This window comes from Pogona vitticeps, chromosome 2 (assembly GCF_051106095.1).
Source record: "Pogona vitticeps strain Pit_001003342236 chromosome 2, PviZW2.1, whole genome shotgun sequence".
NCBI classification, from domain to species: Eukaryota; Metazoa; Chordata; class Lepidosauria; order Squamata; family Agamidae; genus Pogona; species Pogona vitticeps.
In genome coordinates, this window is record NC_135784.1 from 236,510,326 (window position 1) to 236,532,164 (window position 21,839).

The 21,839-nt window shown below is 42.1% G+C and overlaps 1 long non-coding RNA gene across 1 annotated transcript; it reads left to right on the forward strand.

Annotated features, from left to right (window-relative positions):
• Positions 1–1,549: 1,549 nt before the first annotated feature.
• Positions 1,550–17,603, forward strand: LOC144586607 (uncharacterized). Its single transcript, XR_013541527.1, has 2 exons — positions 1,550–10,062; positions 11,204–17,603. It is a non-coding gene; the product is annotated as an uncharacterized LOC144586607 (long non-coding RNA).
• Positions 17,604–21,839: the final 4,236 nt, after the last annotated feature.

Here is a 21,839-nt window from a genome sequence, read left to right on the forward strand (position 1 = left end):
CAGAAAGTTGATGCAAAGTGTTTTGCATTGACTGCATAGATACTGTGCATAGAGTGTGTCATGAGGGAGAGTGTGGAAGCTTTATGATACTGGTTCTGGCAGACTAGTTAATGAAGTGCACAGCTGTAGCCTTATTTTGAATAAAATGTCATATGTAACAAACCTTTATATAACAAATTGCGCATTTAGCTTTTATACTAGTGACTTGTACCTACTTAAGCCATCCCATGGGTGGGAGCTGGAAGCAACTATTTGTCAGCTTTTCAGCATAGCCAGTCAAGGAGAAAAGTTACATTTTACAGCTGGTCGGGGAAAATGAATGTTGGGAGTGATCTCTTGCTTTTTTCAAGTGATGCAGTTGACACAAAGAGAAACCTGGATATAGGATATTGAGAATGTCATTGGGCATTGATACGTGTCGTTCCCAGTGTTCTATCCTACATGGAACATGAATAATAAATACAGTAAATGCTAAGGTCAGAACTATTTGAGAATCTGCTACTTTCCACTCATCCACATGCTCACACAGTGTAATCCACAGGTTTTACGGAAACTTTCAAAGTCACCAATAAGCCTCTCTTATTCTGTAGAAGTCTGCCCTGGAATGTCCCATCAAATGAAAGGAGGGAGAATTGACCAAGCTGTTTTGTTAGTCTGTTTACTTACAGTATATTCATATGAATACAACGTAAGATAAATCCGAAAGGACATGGTATGACTTATGTTTATAAAACATTTTAAGAAGAAATCCTAGCATTATCTTTTCCAGGGAGATTATGTTTACTGAATTCTTCAGTATCCCATATAGTTTATGAAATATAACCAAAGGCAGGAGTCCAAAGAAGAAGGAAATCCTATCTTAGCATATCTGTAATACTTTGCAGCAGCAATACATAGTGGCCATTTTTCTCTATTTATGACAATTCAGTAACTTTATAGATTAAATAACATTAAATATGTAGAGTTGGATGTTGGATCTTACTTCCATTAACAGACAGGCTGCTCACAGAAAACCCCTCTGCCCTATTTTCCCCAGCACATAGTTGTAGCATTTTTAGGGGGACTGGAAGGCAGCAAAAAAAGAGGAAACATTTGTGAATTTGCCAGCCCCTCCACATCTCATAATCTGGATTAGACTCATATTAACACAATGCTGAAGTTTGCTCCTGCTTCCCTGGGCCTTATTTGCACAAAATGTCAAAAGACAGCTCAATCAATCTGAAGATTATATGCCCTGCATCCTGAACTAAGTTTTTATTTAGCTCGTATCATGTATCTTTATGATCCAGAAATTATCCTTATCTAAGATTGAAAAAAAGTCCAAATCAGTACAGCCCTGTTTATACAACAGATGGCCCCATTGTCTATCATCTATCTAATTCACATCAGTGCAAGGAGAATGGCAGCAGAAGTATCCTCTGCAGGCTGTCTAGCCCTGATCCAAGCTGTAAGACGAATCTTGGTGTAGAGACTGTGGTTGACCTCAGGTTTGAGGTTAGGAATGCCTGGGGCAATGAAACACATACCAAGGACCTGCTGGCTTCCATTAGCAAAGGGAGACCCTTGGAGGAGGGAGAGGCAAAGGGAGCTAGCCTGGGCATGAGAGATACAAACACAGTGTTGGAGGAGGTGTGTGGGAGGAGAATTGTTTCCCAGCAATCTTCCATATACATAGAGTCTTATGGTTCATTCAAACTGTACATTTAGATTTATTAAGTTTCATAATCACACTGTGGTGTTGCCCCCAGTCATTCCAGGACTGCTGTGGGTTGTTGTAGTACTATATTTGCATCCATATGCGGGGAGGGTATTTATTGCTGGATATGCTGGGATGCACCGGGTTGTCCTGGTATTGCCTAATGACACATTTTTCATAGTTACTTTTCAGCTATGATACAAAAGTGATAAAATGAAAAAAAAGTAGAACAGAGGAATAGCTGGTGTCCAAAGAAGGCTAACAGCAGTGGCAGAATGACTTGGAGGATTAGAGACTAACCATCATATAGACACCCATAAGAAATGTTATTAAATGATGTACACTCAAAATGTGCATGGATTAGCATGCATCAACACAACACTTGGGTCCACACGAGGAGATTGTTAGAACAAATTAGAGCAAGGCCGAAAAAGATATGCCACCAAATAGTGGTGGTATTTTTTAAATCCCTGTAAAGCAAGGTTGTGGGGTGTTTTGGTTTGTTTGTTTTATCACACTTTGATTCTGTTGACACTTATTTCAGCCTTATATTGTATGCACACTAGGATGTAGTACTGATATCATGGGTGCAAGAAAAGTCAAGCACTGCAGTTGGGCCCTTATACTCAGTCATATTGTTACTGAATCCAGGAAAATATCTGACAAATGTATGAGCAGTGTCAAAAATGTATCCCATTGGAATTTTTATCATTGTCGTTCAATCTGATATAAACACAATTCCATTCACCAAGAGAATTCTGGAGAATGACAGGGGTGAGTTTTAGGACTCTTGTGTTTACATTATTTATGAAGTGGCTGATCGGCATCCTTGCAATTCTGTCAGAAAATGCAACTCTTTCAGAAAATTGTTGCAGTTGCAAATGTTTTGGTACTCCCATGTTCATTTCTTTGGTTTGCATTGGAGCAACACAAAAAAACAGAGAAGAAAAGTCAAATCTGATACAATCTCACACAGACACCCAAAAATGCACTGGCCAAAATTATTGGCACCCTTTATATTTGGTAGTACCCCCTTTGGGGAAAAAGTGAAATCATTCACTTCCTGTAACCATGAATGAGTTTCTTACACCACTCTACTGGAATTTTGGACCACTCTTCTTTTGCAAACAGCTTCAGGGCCATCAGATTTGAAGAACACCTTCTCCCAACTGCTGTTTTAAGATCTCTCCACAGGTGTTCTATGGGATTCAGATCTGGACTCTTTGCTGGCCATTTTGGAACTCTCCAGCACTTTGCTTGTAACCATTTCTTAGTGCTTTTTGAATTTTGTTTTGGGTCATTGTCCTACTGGAAGACCCACGGCCTCTGGTGGAGACGCAGCTTTCTGACACTAGTTACTACGTTGCACCCCAAAATTCTTTGGTAATCATCAGATTTCATGATGCCGCTCACACAGTCAAGGCATCCAGTGCCAGAAGCAGCAAAGCAACCCCAAAACATCTTTGAACCTCCACCATGTTTGACTGTAGGGACTGTTTTTTTAAGGGCCTCATTTCTTTTTCTGTAAACAGTGCCATAATGTCCTTGACCAAAAAGCTCTACTTTTGTCTCATCTGTCCACCATACGTTCTCCCAGAAGGACTGTGGTTTTGTCACATACGTTTTGCATACTCCAGTCTTGCTTTTTTATGCCTTTGTGTCAGCAGTGGTGTCCTCCTGGGTCTCCTACCATAGCATCCCTTTTCATTCAGATGGCGATGGACAGTGCGAACTGACACTGTTGCACCCTGTGTTTGCAGATCAGCTTGAATTTGTAATCTGGGGTCTGTATCCACCATTCGAACCACCCTTTGTTGTACTTTTTCAGCAATTTTGCTCTTCCGTCCATGTCCATGGAGGTTAGCTATAGTGCCATGGGCTGTAAAGTTCTTGATGATATTGCACACAGTGGACATAGAAACATTAAGATCTCTGGAGATGGACTTGTAGCCTTGAGATTGTCAATGTTTTCCCACAATTTTTTTCTCTCAAATCCACAAACAACACTTTACACTTCATTCTTTTCTCCATGCTCAGTGTCACACAACACAAGGTTGAGTCAACTGTTCTGCATCTTAACTGGTTGCAAGTGTGATTACTATATTGCCCATACCTCTTACTTGCGACAGGTGTGTCTAAATACAAATTAAAGGATCATCACATGCTTAACAAGCAGTTATTTCTTACAATTTAGAGAGGATGCCAATAATTTTGGCCAGTGCATTTTTGGGTTTCTGTGTGGGACTGTATCAGATTTGACTTTTCTTCTCTCTCTCTCTCTCTTTCTCTTTCTCTCTCTCTTTTGGTGTGTTGTTTCAACACAAACACAAGAAATGAACATGTGAGTACCAAAACATTTGCAACTACAACAATTTTCTGAGAGAAGGGTTGCATTTTCTGACAGAATTGCAAGGGTGCCAATATTTTTGGCCATGACTGTACATGTTTTGTCTTCCCTCATATACTGTAATCATTTCTGTGGCAGCTAGCAGGCCTCGCTTCAGCTTCCCTGATTTTAATTAAAGCCAAGAGGAAGTCATTATGAGGTAACTTCTCCCAGAAGGCTTTTTCAGATCAGGAAGTGGCTGTCCAACCATCATCACAACAAATGATCATGGTGGTATCAGGAAGTATTGGCAGCCAGGAAGTCTGCAGAGTGAGAGAAGATATTTTATAGGAAGGAAGGAAAAAAACCCCGAATACATCAGCCTCAGCCACCTTCCAGCATTATAGTATGCTCGAAAATGCCACCAAAACAAATTTTAAGGAGACCTAAAATTAGAAAAAAACAATCATTTCTTGAGAAAATAAAATTATTGGGAAACTGAAAGACATATTATGGTACAGTATTTCTTTCTCTTTCTGGAGCTGGCCCTCTCTCATACTTGTGAAAGGGTTACAGAGAAGGAACTGTATTTTTCCCCTTCTTTTTTAATAATTATATAACAAACAAACAAAACAACAAAGGAATACAAATATGGGGGGAAGGAAAAGAAAAACAAGACAAAACAAAATATAAACACAGGGAAGTGTTTACAATAATACAATATCTAATATAATCTTGACTCCATGGCTGGGTTACAGTACTAAAATCCATAACATATATTTTCTACTCATGTTTGTTTCTGGGCCCAATCATAAAACATTTTCCAGCTTTCTTTAACATATATTCTCAGGTCCTCATGTAATGCCTCTGACAAACTGTCCATTTCTGTCCATTTCTGCTGAGAACACTTCCAACATGAGTTGCTAACCCCCAAAGTCATTGTTGCCATTTTAACAGGTGTGAAATGCATCTATGAAACATCTTTAAAACATTTTGTCTCAAGTTTACTGGTGTAATCCATCTATAGTTGTCATTCCACATTCGTGTCCAGTCATCTATATCTATATTGTAACCAAAAGTTTGTGCCCATTTAATCATCACTGTTTTCACCCTTTCATCATCTAAATTATATTCTAACAAAAAAGTATACTTTTTTCTATAATCTTATCTATCACTAGTGTAATACCATAACTAACCCACCTGAACCTTCCCCCGATAAAACCCCATTATGTTGTATTTTTTAAATCTTGATTCTAATTTTAACCTTGCCCACCAGTCTGTCTGTAGACCCATTTCCTTCAGCTCCTGTATAATTTTTAATTGTTGCTCTTTAGTTAAGAGCTCTTTTTTATGTATATCTCCATTCTTTTGAAATGAAAGAAGGCTGTGTAAAAGCTTCCAAAGATGCTACCTATATCAGAATTTTTTTATTCGTTTGTCCCTGAAATTTTTGCCAGACCTGGTATAGTGCTTTCCTTACAATGTGATCAGAAAAAGGTAGTTGGTCTTTGCCCGTGCCGTACCATATATATGCATGCCATCCTAATCTTAAATCATGTCCTTCCAAATTTAAAAGTCTTTAGTCCTCCAAAGTAATCTATTCCTTTATCCAGTTCAAAGCACAAGCTTTGTAATATAGTAGACAATTTGGTAATCCCATTCCTCCTCTTTCTTAAGTCCTGTAGAGCTTTGAGTTTTATTCTTGTTTGTTTAGCTTGCCATAATCTTAGAGAACACAGCATCTTTCTCCTTAAAATATGTATAATTCAACAGTATTGGCAAATTTTGGAACAGGAGTAAAAGCTTTGGTAAAATATTCATCTTAATAGTAGCAGCTTATCCTAAATTTCCAAATTTTCCTGTATTTCTTTAAGTATTGGAAGATAATGACCTGTATTAAAAGCATCCATTGTAAAGATGTATCTATGGTGACCCATAAAAATGTAGTATTTGGGAAGCCCCGTGGAAAGTGCTGAACCCTGAAGCATGAGAACAAATGGTGAACCAGAATTTCTCATAAATGTTCTAAAAAAATGCTCTGAGTTTTTATTTTCCATACTCCCATAGATATAGAAGGCCATTTTGAGTATTTTTCCTCCCTAAACCACCATCATTTCTGATGGGGTGATATAGTGCCCTGGAATGACTCTGGATAGAGAAGCAAAACGGTAGCCAGTTTATTTGCAGTTCTTGCCACTAGAAGTGGCATTTTGGGGGGGGGGGGGGAGATGCCAGACAAACATGTTGGAGGAGAGGTGAACCTTTGCTTTATTGGATGGTTGGTTAAAGCCATAGGTCATCACAATATATCAATGACAGCATCAAACATATGTGGCACTGTCATATCACAATTTACACTTAAAAAGAAAGATTTAGGATTTTTGATGCTTGGCACCAAACTTTTTTGCTGCCAGGGCAAATTTTGCTACTTGATGGGTAGTAAATACATCCCTGCCTACAAACAGCATACAGAGTTGAGCCAGAGGAGGGCTGTCACACAAATTTCTAAGTATGCCTGCAAGGAATTTGCTCCTGGGGTGATCATATAAAGGACATCCTAACAAATAATGAGAAACATCTTCAACTTCTCCTAATGCATGTATACAAAGTCTTTGATCAAAAGGAACATTTTCATATCTTCCTACTAATATAGCTGTTGTCATACACTGAAAGCACAGAGCTGTAAACGCTTTTCTTAGAGGGGGTGAGGTTAAATTAACAAAGTAGTCCTCCAAACAGAATGATGTTTTATACAAAGGGAACCAACAAGAATAGGACATTTCTGAGATGGCACGTAGATCCTGCCTCAGAGTAAAGACATATTTTTCCTTTAACCAGATGCTTAGCTCTATTTGAAACAAAGTTAGGAAGGGAGTTTGTGTCAATCCCGTAGTTCTGCAAAATGGGTCTAACTAAATTCACCCAGGATTTTTGAGATGGATTCTGAAGCTGTTTTGTGTAGCACTTCCTAGGAAGGCGAGAATCATTCATAGATATGCAGAGGGTGTGTTGTGAGTGATAGTTAGAAGAGATCGAATAAAAGAATTTTGGATCACTTCTTCAGTGTGAGTCTTTATATATCCCCCATATCTCTGCTCCATATGTTATTTGGGGTACTATTTTCCTGGCAAAAAAATCAACTGCAGGGGCCACCAACCTCCTGCCATGGGTTGAAGGTAAACTACAAAGGAGACTGAGAAGACTGAGATGCTCTCAGATTAATTGCTTCCAGATGGTATTTCCATGAAAGTCAGACATTGAAACAAAAGCCAAGATATCTAAAATTGCATAGCTGCTCAATGGGTTTGCCATCAAGCTTCCATGTATGGAATTTTCTCTTCTATCCAAAAACTGCAACTTTAGTCTTTGTGTAATTGATGGTCTTGCACAGAATTTGCTTAAATTGGTCAAGAGTCTTCACATACCAACTAGTGTTGTGGAGACCATTGCAATATCATCTGCATATAGAAGGACTACAAGCTTAACATCCCTAATTACAGGTGGGAAAAATTCCAAACTGCTCAATTCTTGGACTATGTTGTTAATATAGAAATTGAAGAGGAAAGGGGCCAACAGGCATCCTTGGTGGACTCTTCTTTCTGTTGGAATTGATTCAGACAACAGGCCATTTGCCCCAAGCCTTACCCTGAAGCTGGTGTTAGAGTGAAGCATCTGAATTAAAAACAACAGCCTCCTGTTTATATTGGTGGCAGAAAGTTCTTGCCACAGATGGTCTCTATCTACGAGGTTGAAGGCTGAACTGAAATCCACAAAGGTGACATACAGCTCTTTCTTACCTAATTGAGAGTATTTTTATATTAAATGGCAGAGCACAAAACATTGGTATAAAGTAGATTTTCCCTTTTGGAACCCTGCCTGTTCTTCTACTATTACTGAGTTTTCAACCACCCAGCTCTCTAATTTGCCCAGTAAATATTTGGAGTACAGTTTAGAGACTACATTGACAAGACTGATTGGTCTAAAATTGTTTGGGTCAGCTTTAGAGCCTCTTTTGTGAATAGGGCTGATTATACTTACACCCCACCCCTGAGGTGTTTTCCCATGCTGGTTTATAAATGTGAACATTCTAGCAAGCACTGCACACCACCAGGTGATATTTGGTTTAAACAACTCTCCTGGGAGCATATCTTCACCAGGGGCTTTGTTACTGGGCAAAGAGCTGATCAGATCATTTATTTCATCTGGGGTGACTGGGTCCCAGTCAGGGCAAAATGAGAGAGGGAATGAAGCCGTACTAAAGGATGGTTCTGGTTTAGGCCCAGAAATTGTATGACTAAAAAGAGCTGAGAAGTGGGCTTGCCATTGTGAGAAGGTTATTTGATTGTCTAAGGCAGTGATCCCGAACCTTGGGCCTCCAGATGTTCTTGGACTTCAACTCCCAGAAGCCTTCACCACCACCTCTGCTGGCCAGGATTTCTGGGAGTTGAAGTCCAAGAACATCTGGAGGCCCAAGGTTGGAGACCACTGGTCTAAGGCACCAGAATAAGTATTGGTTCCCTTTGATACTAATGACCAAAATCTGGCCATATCTCTCTTCAAAGCTGCTGCACCTAACTCTAACCAAGATTTCCTTAGGTGTTCTTCCTTCTTCTGCCAAAGCAGGATTTTATATTCTCTGTAGAGCTGGACACAGGAAGAAAAGTTTTCTGGTGAATCCTCTAACTTCAGTCTCCTTATTGCTCCTGCCAGGATACATTTCTGGGTGGCACACTGGGCATCAAACCATCCCTGATATAATTTTCTGTCTGCGGAAGCAGGCTTAGAAGAAGACAAAAAAAGGTCTAATTACTTTAACAACTCTGTCAAAAAAATTCCAAACAGTTGGAGGAAGTAAGGATTTGTTCTTTTAAAAATAAGAGGTTGGGAGACATTAGAAATAAATTTCTCTGTTCTTGTAAATTTCCAGTCCATTGCAACCTTCTCTCTCCATGAACTATCACATTTTCCTTACATGGCATTATTGTTAATGGTTTTCTAATTGATAAAGAAAGTGACAGTTGAATTAGCATTTGATCGCTCTCAGGCCTACTAAGAACTTTAAATTTTCAAAGAATGGAAATACTGAGTGTGAATGAACCATATAATCTATCACACTTTTGCCCTTGGGGCCAATGAATGTATGTATATATCCTGTAAATAATACAACTATTCTGCTATCAACACTGCCTTATTACTTGGCGTCTTCATCTCTCAGGGAAGTTCTACTGGTTAGCGCCACCTGGTGCATCCTGGTAATACCGCAAATCTGTCAAGAGTACTTTAGGATTTGCCAGTAGTTGCTCTTGCTCTAATGCTGCATGTTTGATTTAGACAGAAAAGCCATTATTTTAGGCTGTTTAAAAATGTGACTCTTGGATTTTACTGGTTGTTGCAGATACATGGGAGAGAGTCCTAGATCTTTATAATTTTTCCTTGTGTGCACCATTTCCTCTCCCTTTTTCACAAAGAAGCCCAGAACCGGCAGAGGTAAGAGGAAACAGATTCGATGGGGTCAGCAGGTGTGAGATCTCACATTGACCATCTTACTTCTCAAATTGTTGCCCCATAACAGCAAAATCTGTAGACTAAATAGTCCTGAGTATGACCTCAGTTCACCCAATTGCCAGCTGGCTGGATCATGCAGAGCATATCTTAATCAGTGGAATTAAGCACTTGCGTGCAGTAACAAAGCTAAACATTTTCTTTTGATTTCGTCAGCTCTAATGCAAGTGAAGCAAAGTAACATTTTTATCATTCAGATGTCAGTAGGAATCTCTTCACAATAGAATTGGGCAGGGACTCCACTGCCAAACCCGAGTTGCTCACACGGACGTCACCAGTGATGCCCCAAGAACCCCCAGTGTAAAATAGAAGAGATCCTGGCAACCATCCTATGGACATTTGGGGTTGAGGAAGAAAACAGCAGCAGAAACAACAGTGGTCTTAATACATCAGAAGCAAACATGGGAGTCAGCAGGAAGAAAAAAAGAAAAAGTCCAACCTGAAGATAAATTCTTACTGTTGACTCGAGGGAGAATAGGTAGGAATAACACAATTCAGGGCGGCAGGTCAGCTGTTTCTTCTCCCCCTTTCCTCATCGTGTTGGCAAAGCAACAAGAATTCTGGAGTTTGTTTTGACTCCCTAAATGCTGGGCTTCAGAAGCTTCTTCAAGAGCTATTTAGAAGCTATTTAGAGGGAGTTAGGCGTAGTTTTAAAAAAAATACTATGTATATATAAAAGTTAAAAGGGTTGAATAAAAACAAAAGAGCAGAAAAGCGAGGGAGAGAATGCTGCTGTACCCTACCAGAACCGGAAATCCCTCTAGAGAAATGAACCAAGAGCATGCCAGAACCATTGCTAATAGCAAGTCCCACTTCTGATAAACTATTGGAGAATTTATTCTTAGGAATGCATTGAAATGGTGCCCTGAATTTCTCAGCCTATGGTGGAGAATTTCAAAAGACCATTTGTGCACAGCTATGACTGCTGTTGCACAAGGGACGTGGTGGCGCTGTGGGCTAAACCGCAGAAGCCTGTGCTGCAGGGTCAGAAGACCAAGCAGTCGTAAGATCGAATCCATACGACGGAGTGAGCACCCGTCACTTGTCCCAGCTCCCGCCAACCTAGCGGTTCGAAAGCATGCAAATGCAAGTAGATAAATAGGGACCACCTCGGTGGGAAGGTAACAGTGTTCCGTGTCTAAGTCGCACTGGCCATGTGACCACGGAAGATTGTCTTCGGACAAAACGCTGGCTCTATGGCTTGGAAACGGGGATGAGCACCACCCCCTAGAGTCGAACACGACTGGACAAAAATTGTCAAGGGGAACCTTTACCTTTACCTATGACTGTTGTATTAGCACAAATAATTACTATGGGTCATAAATCCATTTCTTATCCCAACCAGGGTAAAAACCATTGAGTCTACTCTTAAGTCCTGCTTTTAAAAGTGTCATTCATTCTCTCTCTCTCTCTCTCTCTCTCTCTCTCTCTCACACACACACACACACACACACAAACAAATTCTCTGCCCATCAATAGAGTGATGAGGTTCAAAAGCCAATTTGTGCACTTTTTAAAATTCCTATTCTTTTATTATGTACATAACTTATTTTTCTGTGTTTTTTTGTTGCTACTGTTTACGCTAGTGTTGTGCACATTTTTTTATTCTTCTTTTCTAGGAAAATACATGGAATGGAAACTTAGGAGAGAAGGTTGATGCTCTTCCACAAGAAATTCACAAAGAAACTATGCTTATATCAAGCAATGTTTTTTAAAAAAAGCAGAACTTCATACTTTTTTTCTTCTTGACACTTTACCTTCTGTTACTGTAAACACCACAGCCATCATTCAGTACAAAGTATTGAGGGAACTGTTTTAGAAATATGGCTTCAAAGAGTATAGTGGAGCTGCTAGAACATCTCGGGGAGAGTTGCAGGAAATTGGCAAATATTTAACAAAGAAGCAACAAAACAACCTCTCAGCCGACAATTATAGGGCTGCAGTGATGAAAGCAAGGAGTAAAGAGATATGAATATTTTGTGGAAGCTGTGTTTATCTCCGTTACTCAAAATGAATTTCTGGGCACAGAATTTTCATTGTTAGATGTAGGTTCTTTGCAACTAGACAAATGGCAGGGGGGGTGGGGAGGAAGCTCTTCCAATTTGGTCTTCCTTGCACTAGTGTAGCACATATACCACACAAAGGCTGTGTTTGGACCCTGTCAGGTCCTCTAGTTCTGATAATCGCTGGGAACCATATTAATTCTCAAGGAAACTGTTAGTGCAATCCAACTATTTTTTTCTCATCTAACTTGTAAAAGGAAGTACAGTTTGATACACAAGCAAGGTACTGTAAGATTGGCAATGTCTGTGTTGACACAAGTGGAATTCAAGCCAGGTAAAACAAACTTAACAGAGTCGGATAACATTCATGTAACATAACATCTTGTCACTTTTAAAGTTCACATTCATTTCTAAAATTCTGCCACATAATTAAAGATGGAGGTCTGACTTTCTTTACATTTGTTGGTATTTCTGCAAAGTGCTAGTACATTTTGCTAAATGCCAATGCCCTTCGCAGTTCGGTAATTAATTTTCAGCACAAATGCCAATGTGAAAATATTGTGATAATTATAAGTCCAACATCAGGGTCCAAATCTAGATTTGCTGGCTGAGAGGCCATAGCAGGGGTGGGCAAAGTGTTTTGCTTCAAGTTGTTGGACTGTCATTCTCAGCATTCCTCACTATTGGCTTTGCTATATAAGGCTGATGGTTGCTGCAGTCCAACATCTGGTGAGCTGTACCTTACCCACCCCTGGACTATTGGGTATGGTAGATTCCTTTACTATACTGGAGGAGGTTGAAATAGACCCCTCACCCACCCCACTCCTGTATACATGCTGCTGAGATTCCATGGAATTGCTGCCACATTGGTATATACAGTATACAGTATACAGTATACTAACACAGAAGACCAAACAGGGCAGAGATGCTAGCATGACAGGTACCAAACAGGCTTCGGCCAAATCCTGTACTATCTTTTCAGACTCAGCAATACCTCCAAGAACAGCATCATTTTTGCAGAGTATAGAGCAGAGGGAAGGCAAATGTCATCCACTGAAATCAATAGTGAGGGGACAAGTCAATCCTAACTGTGCCCTAACGGCTAAAACAGAGTGTACACAGTCTGTACTGAATTGTTTCTGAGGGGTAACCGATGGAGATTTCTATCCCACACCTCACTTCTTCTGGCTTTAACTGGCCTCAGAATGACATGCTGTTGGGGCAGTGGCAAGATGTTTCTTGCACCCAGACCAGCACTTCTTTATTCTGCATTCTGTCAGGGTCCAGAGACTAAGGGAGCAGGGTTCCCCAAACAGAATGTGGGCTGCTATCATGATGTAGGAGTGGAATGTATAAAGAGCTCTATCGGGATGCTGCATAGCAAGATTGGCAGAAAAGATTGGAAGTTCTAGTGCCGACATAGCACTCAATATTTTGACCACAAGAGATAAAGGGAGATACTAGAACACAGCATCCTCAAAGTTAATCTGGGGCCAAACCTGTAGAGCATCACACAAATATTCTTTGGATTCAAGATGCAAGACCCATTACGAGGAACCTTGTGCTAGGCAGGAAAACTGAGGGACCAGATTTTACCAAATGCTGGCTGGACAGCTCAGTGAGGTGGGCATCTAGATGGAAACTGAGTTTGGGACTTGGATTGCCCATTGTGCCAGCAGGGAAAAGAACCAGCCTGTGTCGTCCTGGGCAAAGTGCACAGTCCCAGAGTGCCCTCCAGAACAAGGGACTAATAAAGTGCTACAGAGTGTACCAAGAAAACCTTGGAAAGGGTTGCCATAAGTCAGAATCGACCTGACAGCACACCACTATTATTATTATTATTATTGATTAGGTATTATACTGTTTTAGAATAAGAAACTGCTCGCACATCCCAAACAATTTTGCAATCAGAAAAATCTATTTGGAATCCAAATGACTTGGGATGGAGAATTACCATTAGTGTTCGGAAATTAAATCACTAATGTAGCCCATCTCTCTCTCTCTCTCTCTCTCTCTCTCTCTCTGTGTGTGTGTGTGTGTGTGTGTGTGTGTGCACAGACATGCACTTTGGCTACAGGTTTCCAGCTCTGAATTTATGTTAGCTAGCTAGCTAGTTAGCTAGTTAGTTAAAATATTTTTATCCTGCCTTTCTCCTTAAAAAGAACCCAGTTAACTTTATAGGGCCCAGAATCTTTTTATGGTGCCAGCTAGAGTACTATTATAGCTAATTCAGGGCCTGACTAGACTGGCATATAGATCAGTATATGGATTGCTGTTGATATGGTTTGGTTTAAAACGAATTATCCACAAATTTCTACTTTAAGGGCTGTCACACACTTTTCTGGCACGGTGCTAGGGTATTTAATTTTGGACGACATGATTCAGCACGATCCTAGTTAGTTCACATCCAAATGGATCTGTGGGCAGCATTATTAAAAGTAGCAATCCTGTGACATAATAGGTGGATTGTGATATTAAAAGGGAGGATGGAGATACTCCTTCCTCTGTTTAATATTTCTCTAACATTCAGCAGCGCCAGGTTGATGCACTGCTCTTTCAATAGGCCATTTACTTTATTTAACGGGGGGGGGGAGTTGCTACAGCCAGCTGAGTGACAGGAAAAGGTGAGGGAGGGGACTAGTTGGCTCCATGGGCTCCCCCACCTCTGCAAGTCATTGCAGCCCCAGCACAGCCCCAGCTGTGGAGAAAGGTAGGGGGGAGTTAAGCCCCTTCTGTCTCCCCATCCTTCACTCCAATGTTTTCTTCTTGCACCACTACCACCTCCTTATTCATGAGTAAACCAGATAAACTTACTTTTGAGTAAACCAGCAATCAAAATACTTGTGTGGACCTTCTCACAGGAGAATAAACATCTCCAATGTGAATGGAAGGACCACTCAAGTGAGAGATAACACATTGCACTGAAGATAAGAACCTTTTAAGTGTGAACCAGATCACTCCAAATTCCCTTATCTGGACAAGCTCTCAGTCCCAGAAGTTTTCACAGAATTAGAAAGACAACACATACAAGTACTGTACACATTACTTCTAGCTATTTTAGTGCCACTAAGTATGTAGTACCTTACTTCTATGTTTCCATATTGCTTATTCAGATGTCTCTCTCTAATGGAAGGTATATACAGCTGAAGGTGTTCTTAGTCCAAGGAGATGCTAGAAGGAAGGAAGGCGAGTGTTGGCAGGCTTGTAAGGTTTTATAGCTTTTCCTCAGTCCAAAAATTTATCCTGTAAGCAACTGGTTACTTTTCTATATGAACCAATGTTTGTGTTTGAAGTACCATAAGCACACTTCAATGGAAAGAATGTTGGCAACTGTATGTGAAAAATCACCTGGAATGCTGGCAGTCTGAAATTAGACTGCATTTTGGCTGATGTCTAGCATTCAGTTACATGTGCCATGTAGGGACATCCTTATTTTTCATTGCATGCTCACAAAGTTCAGAACACTTACTCCTGTATGTACTTTATTGCTCCTATGTTAATAAGTCAATAGAAATACTGCCTAGTTCAACTACAAACCTTTGCTTAGGAGTTCCTGGGCATATGAATCAATTAGTTCTTGCAGCCAGCTACAAGGTGATTCTGCATCCAGTTTTTTTTTTAAAAAAAGGATTAAATACTGAATTGTTTGTGCCCCCTCTTTTATGTCAGTTTGATTCTTATTCAGAAATTACTAAACATGTTCGGAGAGAATCCAGACTTCTTGGGACAGAAAGCTTCCCCTCCCCCAGCCCCCAGGCAAAAAGAAATCTTATGTTTTGGAAGCAAGCAATGTGTTGTTTCGTGGGGTGGGGGCAGTCACAGAGTAATTACCAAATCCTTTGTCTGACTTTGAGATGAAAAATTCCAACCATGCTGCAGGGATTGTGCTTGAGACCACACACACATACACCAGATAGTCTGCAACCTGTATGAATTCACCTCATATGAGTAGACCTTGCACAGACACCTGCCATTAATTTTTATGACTCTTATCTAGTTTTTCTGTGCTGTCCCTGGAGGGGTGATACTCAGCCTGATAAAGTGGAATTTTCTTCCCAAAACCTTGCAACTTGTTTGATCTTTTTTTTAGTGGTCCAATAAAGATCCCACCCTACTCTTGCATCTGTGTAAACATGTTCAGTTTATTTTCCATATGAACAACTTATATGCAGTCTTATAAACTTTACTCAGCCTGTCTCAACAACCAAAAATAGGAAATGTCTATGACAAAAGAACTCTTACGATACTCAATTACACAGATAGTGAAATCACACTGGACAAGCTATTCCTCCCAAGTCTCTCCAGATAAAACCCTCTAGATTAAAATGATTCATTTTTGCAATTGCTATTCAAACCCTTCATATTAACCCAAGTATGACAATACAGAAGGTTTGTATGACAATACTATAGTCCCCCATCTCGGTGATTGCTGATGAACACAGATTCATGATGTTCTCAATCTAAAGAGCTATCCAAACCACCATGAGATTCTGAACTTCATATAATTAAGGCCTAAATACAGGTAGTGGCTAGCTGGTCTGCAGGATCTACTTTTCCCTCCATAATTTTCAGATCCACCTAGAACTGAGGGTGGAGGGAGGATCAATAAGCAACTCCTTATCTTCACACTCATTACATTTGCATTTTGCTTTTGGAAACATCTGTCTATATATATATATATATATAGACATGGATGTCTTCTTCCCCACAGTGTCCTCACAACAATCCAGTCAGATTAGTCAGACTATGAAGGAATGACTAGTCCAAGGTCACTCAGGAAGTTTCATCATGGCCCGGTTAGACTAGAAGGTGGATTGCCCAAATCCCAGTCCAGCATTCTGATCATTACACAATGCACCCCACAGGCTCACATAGCATCTTATCCCTCTTCAGTGAAAGGTGCTTCCAGCATGGGGTGTATTGTTTCATACACTTTCTCTCCCCTCCCTGCCCAGTCCCAGAACTTTTCTTATTTACTTCATCTGGTAGCATCCTCAGGAAATTCTTGCCTCTTTGTGCTAATGCCGGAAAAACTGCACAATCTAAACCTGCTTTGGGGATTTCATCTGCCACCTAGAATGGGGTACTCTCAAGCAGAGCCTTACCACCTTGTAGCTTTTGCTTGCTTCATCTCCAGCCTCCACATCAGTTGCTGCTCAGAGATCTCTAGCCACTACTGGTGTCTTACCTCCTTCTTTGCTTCAGTCCACTGGCTTTGTGCCTGAAACATCAACTTAATTTTGGGCAAGGACTGTTACTGATCCTTTCTTCACTGCCATTCAATTGCACTAACTCAGACTTTCTCTCCACTGGAACACAGTCTCATTGCTAACATCAGTGTTGTACATATACACAACTTCCTCAAGCAGTTGAAAGTTCCTGCGGCCGTGGTTCCTGCAGTGGTGGTCACCTACGTTTGATTTTCTAAGGAAGGGCACATCAATGGACATTTGAACCCAAATGTTACGGAACCTCTTATTTACAAACAAAGAGAGAAAATTATGTGATTGTGCTATTTTGTATTCAGTGAACCTTGTGTGTGTTATATGCCGTGAAACTGGAACCAAAGAAGGATTTCAAGGTAAGTGAGATATTTAAGGAGATGTTTTACCCAGTTTCACACCCACCAAAGAATTTCTGTTGCCAAGAAGGGATGTGAACCCAGGTCTCCTGAGTCCTAGGACAACACTCTATCCACCACACCACATGCAGAACTTTGTAAAGCTCCTTTTTTGGACCACAGTTCCCAGAATCTTCCAGCTAGTATGGTAACTATCTGGGGACTTTGGGGTGATGTAATTTTTCTAAGCTCTAGTAAATGTGTTTAGGATCACAGCCTAAGTGTCCTGATCAAGAAAAGTGTCAGGAGGTGAGCCGGCAGCCATAGGACAGTAGTCAAGATCAAAGGGTGATCCAAGTGTGTAAGACAACCCAGGAGGAAGTAGGATCAGGCAACCAGTAGTGCAGGAATACACCAGAGTCAGGAAGAGAGATGAGCACAAACCAGTTTGTCCCAGTTCATAAAGGCAGCAGCACAGGTGCTGGTGATCCCCTCACTCCTCTGCCTCAAACAGCCACTCACCAGGCTCAGCTTACTTGTTCTTCCCTCCTCCTCAACTGATTTTCCAGTCCCGGCAATAGCTCAGGCTTCTCTGCCCTGATCTCTTGGCTGATCTCCCACTCAGACAAAGAGGTAAGGCAGAGAAGTCTGTCCTCTTGCTCATGACTGGGAGATTAGCTGAAGAGGTTGAAAAAACAAACAAGCTAGCAATGTTCAGGTGGAAGGGCCATTTTTCTTCACCACCAAGTAGGTGAAATTCTTGTTGATTTTTTTCCTGTCACAGGGGGAAAAGAGGCGCTACATTCTTTTCAGTTATTTATCAGAAACTGGTCTAAACCTGTAGACAATAAGTGGCTACATTTTTGTGTATGGAGGACAAGAATAGCAACAGGACCAATAAATATAGAAATTCACTCTGTGGTAATGTTATAGTCCTAGAAACCTGGAATGTCCTCTATTTTGTACCAGCTTAATGAAATGTCATGGTGCCAACATTTTTGAATATATTTTCTTCTTCCTAAATAGCTGGCATAGGCCTACATATGTATTGAGGATATTTTACTGAACAAATGTCTGGTTCTGTTTTAAAAGAGTTAGAAAGGAACAGGTCAAAAACACAGAGATTTTTTAATTTTTTATATGGAGCAAAGTTCTTGGGCAGTGTCAGTATTAATAATTTACAAAGAATCAAGTAGAAGTTTTCATAGTTTTCCAAACAAATCAATTTTACATATTTCTTTTTTTATGGTTGAAACAAATATGCAACTGCCAGAGCTAAAGAAGTTTTCTTAAACTGTTGCTATCAAAAGGGGCTTTATAAGCCAGAGCCTGCACCAGGACCCTGCCGGACAAGCATTCCTGCCTTTGGGGGAGTCTTCATCATCATCTGCCATCCCTCAGGCACTGGGTGAGAGACAGTATGGCTGTACTGCTGCAGTTGCCAGCCTTCCTGGGGGATCTTGGCCTGAACTCCCTCGGCCTTGCAGGACTGGGCCCTTGCTGCTTCTGGCTGCCAGACCCCATCCTCAACTTCAGCCACCTGGCTCGGAGGGGAGAAGGGGCTTTAAAATGGGTTTTATTGTTGTTGTTGTGATTATTAATTGCCATCAACTTATATAGAGAGACCCACAGTGTATCTGAGGGAACAGGAAGGGGGGATGGCATAGGAGGGGGCAGCCATTGAGGTTGTGCTGGGTAGGGGAAGGAATGGCAGTGGGGGTAGAACATGCCCACGTAGGAGAAGAGAGGTTAGATATCTTACATCTATCCCCTCTTCTAGTCCTACCCCCAACCAGATGGTATCAGGTGACCATATCAGCAAACCCTCAAGCCACAAGGTACTGTTGATGAATGCCAGGTCAGTACAGAATAAGACTGCCCTCATCCGTGATGTAATTCTGGATGAGGGTGCTGACCTGGCGTGCATTACTGAGACCTGGGTGGGAGAGGAGGGTGATATTCCCCTCTCCCAGCTGTGTCTGCCTGAGTACTCAGTCCAGCACCAATGTCGCTCGGAGGGTCAGGGAGGGGGAGTTGCTATAGTCTATAGGAGTTCTATCTCTTTGACCAGGTTTCCTATCCCTTTGAGAGGAGGTCTTGAGGGCCTGTATTGTGTGTTGGGCTTACGAGACAGATTAGGGATTCTGTTGGTGTACCACCCACCCTGCTGCATACCAACAGTCTCCCTGCCTGAGCTGATGGAGGGAGTCTCGGACCTGCTGTTGAGGACTCTCAGGCTGTTGGTGCTGGGGGAGCTCAACATCCATGCCGAGACCACCTTGACTGGGATGGCTCAGGACTTCATGGCTGCCATGACAACCATGGGACTGTCTCAATATGTCATTGGCCCGACACATGAGAAGGGCCATACCTTGGACCTGATTTTCTCAAAGGGACTGGAAGGTGGTGGTTTGGATGTGGAGGGGCTGGTCGTGACCCCATTGTCATGGTCAGACCACTCCCTGATCAAGTTTAGTCTATTAGCTTCTTCTCCCCTCTGCAAGGGGGATCTATTAAGATCATCCACCCTCAGAGACTAATGGATCCGGATGGTTTCCTGAATGCTCTGGAGGATTATCTGTCTGATATGGTCAGCACTCCTGTCGAAGCTCAGACCACCCTATGGAATAGGGAGATGACCCCGGCAGTTGACACGATTGTGCCTTAAGCACCCTCTCCCTGCAAGCAGAGGCCAGACAGCTCCTTGGTGTACTTCTGAACTGCAGGCGATGAAGCGAGAAGGGAGACGGCTGGAGCGCAGGTGGAGGAAATCCCACTGGGAATCAGATTGAACATGACTTAGAGCCCATTATTGGGCCTATTTTGTGGCAATACGGCTGGTGAAATGGCAATATTTCTCCAGCCTTATTGCTTCCTCAGAATGTCGTCCAGCAGAGCTGTTTCCGGTGGTCCGGGATCTTCTTCAACCAAGAAATCCGGTGGAGGTCCCGGACTGCTCATCAGCTTGCTCTGATGAGTTTGCCATTCATTCTGAGGGAAAAATCACTCAGATTTGCAGTGGGTTGGACTCCATCACTACTGCAGGATCAGAGGATGTGCCCAGTGTGCCGTGCTTAGATCAAATATTAATGGATGAGTTTCAGTTGTTGAGACCTGAGGATGTGGACAGGGTGCTTGGATCTGTCCATTCTACCACCACTCCGCTCAACTCTTGCCCATCTTGGCTAATTAGAAGATCTGCCAGGGGGCTCGCACCTGGGTCCAGGAGGCCATGAACGCCTCTTTGAGAGAGTGGTCCGTACCACCTTGAAAAAGGTAGTAATTTGGCTACTCCTTAAAAAGCCTAACCTGGACCCAAGGCTGGTGGTTAACTACCGACCAGTGGTGAACCTCCCTTATTTGGGCAAAGTGTTGGAATGGGTTGTGGCCGGGCAACCCCAGGCGCTGCTGGATGAAACAGATTTTCTGTATCAAATCGGGGTTCAGGCCTTGGTCGTCCTGTATAATGACCTTTGCCGAGAGAGAGAGACAGGGGGAGTGTGACCCTGTTGATACTCCTGAACCTCTCAGTGGCTTTTGACACCATCAACCATGGTGTCCTTCTGGATAGGCTGGGTGGGTTGGGAGTCAGAGGCACCGCTTTATGGTGGTTCTGATCCTTCCTAGCTGACCGTGTCCAGAGAGTGGTGCTGGGAGACAGTTGCTCTGTCCCATGGCATTTATGTAATGGATTCCTCAGGGCTCGATACTGTCCCCTATGCTGTTTAACATCTACATGAAACCGCTGGGAGAGGTCATCAGGAAGTTTGTGCTGAGGAGTCAGCAGTATGCTGACGACACTCGGCTCTACCTCTTTTTCCACCAATTCAGGTGAGGCAGTTTCTGTGCTGAACTCATGTCTGGACCTGATAATGGACTGGATGAAGGTTAATAAATTGAAATTCAGTCCAGACAACACTGTTAGTGGGTGCTTAGCTGGACAGGCTGGAGGGCCATTTCCCTGCTCTGAATGGGGTTACACTCCCCCTAAGGGACAGGGTCCGCAGCCTGGGAGTGCTCCTAGACTCCAGTCTAACTCTGGAAGCCCAGGTAGACTCGGTGGCCAGGGGCATCTTCCTTTAGCTGTGGAAATTATACCAGCTACGGCCCTACCTGGATGAGCAGAGTCTCATGACAATTACACACGCACTGGTAACATCTCGTATAGATTACTGCAATGTGCTCTACGTTGGGCTGCCTTTGAAGATGGTCCGGCGACTGCAACTGGTCCAGAATCGAGTTGCGCGGCTGGTGAGTGGTGGGGCCACTAGGGTACATATCAAGCCAATTCTGTTTAAATTACATTAGCTACCAGTTGCTGACCGGGTCCAATTCAAAGTGCTTGTTTTGACATATAAAGCCCTTCAGGTATCCAGGCTTGGGCCTGGATACCTGAAGGACCACCTGCTTCCATGTGAACCTACCTGGCAGTTAAGATCTAGCCAGGGGGCCCTTTTGAAAGAGCCGTCACTCAAGGAGGTAAGAGGGATGGCTTGTAGACAAAGGGCCTTTTCGGCAGCTGCCCCCAGACAATGGAACACCATCCCAATTGAGATTTGTCTGGCGCTGACACTGATGACATTTCGGTGCCAGATCAAAACCTTCCTGTTCCAGGCTTTTAACTGAAATTATATCAACTGTGGGTCCTGATGGCAATTTTTAGAGTATATATTTTAATTGTATTTTAATTGT